We start from the raw sequence: 5,650 nt of genomic DNA, 5'->3' as shown, positions 1-5,650 counted from the left end.
GATCTGTTTTTCATTTTCAGTGGTGGCAAATGATCTCTTTTGATTTACAGATAAACAGTTAGAGCAAATGAAGAAATGTGGCCTAGGGCTTATTCTGAATGTCAGAATTTCACTTTGACCTTTATTAAATGCTATAAGTAAAAAATACAACAACTTGCATTTATGTCCAGTTGAATTTAGTTTCCAGAGGCTCTAAAAGTACTCTACTAATCATTTACAAATCAAAGCATAAAAACAATCAGATTATCTTTTCCTAAGGCAGCCATTTCTGGAGTGAAGTGTGGCAACCACAGGTATTCACACAGCAACAGACCTGCTAATTCAGACACAGAGAAATGAATACGATCGGGTGGGATGGGCTCCACCTCTCCCCCAAAGGTAAGCATGTGTTCTCTTTCAGGTTGGCTGATCTCCTCTGGCAGGCTTTAAGCTAGGTTTGTCGGGAGAAGAGGAGGATGAGGACGGAGGGAGCCACGGAACACTGAACCAAGACAGCCCAACCAAGACAGGCGACGAGCACAAGAAGTACCCAGGTAAGAGACAGGGGCCCGGATAGTCCTGGGATTAGGGGGGCAGTGCATACACCCTCAGGAGGCCTTAAATGCCTCTACACTAATGCTCGTAGTATGGGGAATAAGCAGGAGGAACTTGCCCTCCTGCTAGCTAACACAAACCCAGACATAGTGGGACTCACTGAGACTTGGTGGGACTCAACGCATGATTGGGTGGTAAACATCAAGGGCTATAAACTGTACAGGTGGGATGTAATGGGGAGGAAAGGTGGGGGCATGTTTCTCTACGTCAAAGAGCAATACATGTCCTCAACAAACAGCACTTGGTCAGAGGAGGGGCAGACAGAGGTGCTCTGGGTCAGAATACAAGGGGGTCAGGGGGAAAGAGACTTAACGGTGGGGGTCTACTACAGACCACCCAACCAAGGGGAAGAGCTGGACCAGGAATTTTTGGGTCAGCTTGCGGAGGCAGTTAAATCAAGGGACGTGGTTATCACGGGTGACCTAAACTATCCAGATATCTGCTGGGAGGAGCAGTCAGCCAAGTCTGACTGCTCACGTAGGTTCCTAGCCAAGATACAGGACCTCCACCTAATCCAGGAGGTGCACAGTCCCACTAGGGGAAATGCCTTGTTAGACCTGGTCCTGGCCACAGGTGACGACATGATGAGGGGACTGTGGATGCTCGACCACCAGGGCGATAGCAATCATTGCCTACTGGAATTCACCATCCAGCGCAGGGTGTCAAAGGCCTGCAGCAAGGCAGCAACCCTAGACTTCAGGAGGGCCGATTTCAATGAGTAAAGGAGATTAGTTGGAGAGGCACTGAGGTCCCAGAGGGGAGGGGAATTGGGAGTCCAAAAAGAGTGGTCATTCCTTAAGGAGACGATCCTCCAAGCCCAAAGGGTGACCGTCCCAATGTGGATCAAAGGGGGCAAGAGCGCTCAAAAGCCCCCATGGCTCACCAAAGGCATCCAGGAACGTCTCAAAGCTTAAAAGGAGACGTACAACCAAGGAAGGGAGGGGCCATCACCAAGGAGGATTATACCTCCATTGCTCGAGATTGTAGGGGGGCTGTTAGGAAGGCTAAGGTGAAGACAGAACTGGAACTAGCGACCCAGATCAAAGATAACAAGAAGTCCTTTTTTAAATACATAGGGATTAAAACGAAGGTACTGGGTAACATGGGGCCTCTGCAGGACATGCTTAGAAATCTGGTGGTTGCACCACACAACAAGGCTAACCTCTTTAACAAATTATTTGCCTCCATTTTTTTTAGCAGGGACTGGGACATCCCCCCCACTCCCACCCCGGGATTCTGGATGGACCCAGGGGAGGTGCAGCCAGGCCCAGGGTCAATGAGGACCTAGTCAGGGAACTTCTGGTGGGACTAGACATGTTCAAATCAGCAGGTCCAGATGATCTCCACCCCAGAGCACTGAGGGAATTGGCAGAGGTCGTTGCGCACAGCTTTACAAACACTCGTGGTACTCTGGCAAGGTGCCAGAGGACTGGAAAAGGGCCAATGGGGTCCCCATTTTCAAAAAAGGGAGGAAGGAGGACACAGGAAACTATAGGCCTGTTAGTCTTACCTCGGTCCTGGGAAAGCTCTTTGAGAAAATTATCCAGGAACACATCTGGAAGGGACCAGCAGGGGAGATTATGCTTAGGGGCAATCAATATGGGTTCATTAGAGGCAGGTCCTGTCAAACCAACCTGGTTGCCTTCAATGACCAGGTCACAAAATCCTTGGACGCAGGTATCGCAGTGGTTGTAGTCTTTCTGGACTTTACGAAGGCCTTTAACACTGTCTCTCACCCCATTCTCATTAAAAAATTAGGCAACTGTGGTGTCAATGCCTACACAGTCAGATGGGTTGCAAATTGGCTGGAGGGCTGCACCCAGAGTGTGGTGGTGGATGGGTCATTTTCGACCTGGATGGACATGGGCAGTGGGGTCCCCCAGGGCTCAGTCCTCGGGCCCGCACTGTTCAACATCTTCATCAGTGACTTGGACGAGGGGGTGAAAAGCACCTTGTTCAAATTCGCAGATGACACTAAGATGTGGGCAGAAGTGAGCACGCTAGAAGACAGGGACAGGCTACAAATAGATCTAGACAGGTTACAGGGGTGGGCGGATGAGAATTGGATGGGTTTCAATACAGACAAGTGCAAGGTACTGCACCTGGGGAGAAAAAACCAGCAGCATACCTACAGGCTGGGGAACTCCCTTCTCATCAACACAGAGGCAGAAAAAGAGAAAAGGATCTTGGAGTCACTATTGATTCGAGGATGAACATGGGCTGTCAATGTGGGGATGCATTCAGGAAGGCTAACCAGACCTTGTCATGCATACACAGATCATCATGAGCAGGTCCAAGAAGGTTATCCTTCTCCTTTATGCAACATTGATCAGGCCACAGTTGGAGTACTGTGTCCAGTTCTGGGCGCTGCACTTCAGAAGGAATGTGATCAGCATCAAGAGGGTCCAGAGGAGGGCCACTTGCATGATCAGGGGGCAGCGGGACAGGCCCTACAAGGGGAGGCTGTGGGACCTGAACCTGCTCAGTCTCCACAAGAGAAGGCTGAGAGGGGATCTGGTGGCCGTCTATAAACTTGCCAAGGGGGACCAGCAGCTAATGGGAGAGTCCCTGTTCCCCCGAGCACTACTGGGAGTAACAAGGAACAACGGCCATAAGTTGATTGAGAGTAGATTCAGGCTAGACATCAGGAAGCACTACTTCACAGTCAGGGCAGCTAGGATCTGGAACCAGCTTCCAAGGGAAGTGGTGCTCGCTCCTACCCTGGGGGTCTTCAAAAGGAGGCCAGACTTTCATCTAGCCGGGGTCGTTTGACCCCAGCATTCTTTCCTGCCCATGGCAGGGAGTTGGATTTGATGATCTGCTCAGGTCCCTTCCAACCCTATCAACTATGAAACTATGAAATTGAAAGTGAGGTCATAAATGGGAAGAGTACACCTACGTATGCCAAAATTCAGCCACAACAGTTAGATATACCTTTACAAATAGTTCTGTTAGACCTGTAATAGCAAATGGTGCAGGGTCTCTGTTTTGTGTCTCATCCAGAAATATTTTTGGGAGTGAAGTAGCACTTAAGTTCATACTGAGTATTATTTTAGGAGGACAACAGGAGAACTTATTGAACCAGGGCATTACTTCCTCTTGCAATGCTAATTTATTTCTTGAAAATAGCTGGCCATATTTTGACCAGGACAAGATCATTACCAAGATCTTTAGCAAGGTTAGACATAATACTGGCACAATGTAGTGCATCACTGCAAACAAATCAACAATTATGACTAAAATATTGTGCAGCTTCTAGTTTTAACATATGAGTTCTACTGGGTCCAATGAGTGGCAACGTACATCACTAAAGCTGCCCCTGGCCTACCTGCTGATCACTTCCTCATGGATCAAAAACTACAGCAAGCAAGGGCCAGATAAAGGATGCATCTTGCAGAGAAATTAAAGATCTCCATCTATAGGGCTAAAGGAGCTGGGCTCTCCGTTTCTATTGATTATGGTTTTATGTTAATACTGAATAAAAGCAACCATTTTATGCATTATATTTCCTAAAAAATACAGCATTCCTAAAGAATACAACCAAGAATACAACATTCTGGCAAAATGTAAGCTAAATTTGTATTTGATCCTCTAGGAATATAATAAAAGAATGGTGCAAATTTAGATTGCCTCTGCCAATAGTTGAGGTATATTAAAACTCTAGGATTTGACACTAATGGAATGAGCAGAATTGAATCCATTTGGTATACTTGCATGAGACAAATATCAAATCTCAGAAAAAAGTCACAGAGTGTTCATGTAACATTATGAAAAACTCCTAAAACATTCAGGCTGGGCCTTAGAAAAGGCAGTTACAATAGCATGACTATGAGTCTGCAAAGGTTCGTTTAGCTATAACTGTAACTTTGACCATTAACCAACTGCAACCGCAACCCAGAACTAACACAGTTTTTAAACCAGAAAATTGAGGCTCTGGCATGTACAGAATATTTTAATGTTACCCCTGCAGGTAATTCCTGATTCACAGCTACTACACACATGCAAGACAGATGTAGAGTGATGGATACTAGTTGTCCCTACTATGCAAGATTGCACACTTGACCAGTATTTGAGAAAGAAAAAAATAGCAAAAGTGAACAGAAAAATACTGAAACAAAAAGTCCCTAACAAAGTAGGGGGTGTGTCCTGGCTATTCTAGAGAACAGGTAGGATAGGTAAGTTCAACTTATATCCTCCAAAATAAAAGCAACTTTGACTTGTAATGAAAAAATTGACTATTGAATTAAAATAATATAAGCTGCAAATGTGTCCTGAGCTGTGGAGGGACCTAGAAGTTTGTCACTGCAGAACTCACCGCAGGACTGAGCCTTAGGGCATGTCTGTACTAGAAACTTGCTGCAGGTTTTGATTATATGTATCAAATGATCTTCAGCAGGTGTTGGGTGACCAGTGTATACATGTTGCATTATTATACTATGATTAAGGTCTTTTTGCTTCTTATCTATTGTGGCAACAAAGACTGATGTTTCCAAATAAGCATCTGCCTTCCAGTCAGATGCCCCATGATGCACTGTTACAATATAAGCATTCTAGGATTTGCATTGTGGGATGCCTATAGGAAATCAATGGAATCCTGGGGTTGGGTGTTAAATTAAATTATTTCCATAGTTCCCTGGTTCCTCCCATCAATTTCTTCATTGTTTAAGACAGTGTGAATTTCAGTGCTGTCGGGAACATGGTGCTGTGATCCTTAGAATAATGACTCCAAGTTACTGCGGTCAGAACTATAGTTATGCAATTACTTCAGTGCTGAAGTGATAAGGAAACATGAAGAGGAGAGGGAGGAAACTGAAATGAGCAGACACTTTTCCTACATCTTTTCCTGTAGCAATTTCATTTAGTGATTATTTCAAAATCATTTTTGGCTTGGCCTTCTAGCACTGCCTGATGGGACATTATAGTGCAGGACCAATAAAATAATTGACAGTTATCAACAGAAGTTTAAGAGATTACGTTCTAGATTTCCCTAGAAATCTGTGCAAAGGTCACCCAAAATCCCACAGTGTGGATGTACAGGAGGTAGAGGCCTGCTGAA

Source organism: Alligator sinensis, unplaced genomic scaffold (genome assembly GCF_000455745.1).
Source record: "Alligator sinensis unplaced genomic scaffold, ASM45574v1 scaffold792_1, whole genome shotgun sequence".
Classification (NCBI taxonomy): Eukaryota; Metazoa; Chordata; order Crocodylia; family Alligatoridae; genus Alligator; species Alligator sinensis.
Note: the sequence above shows the minus strand (reverse complement) of the source record.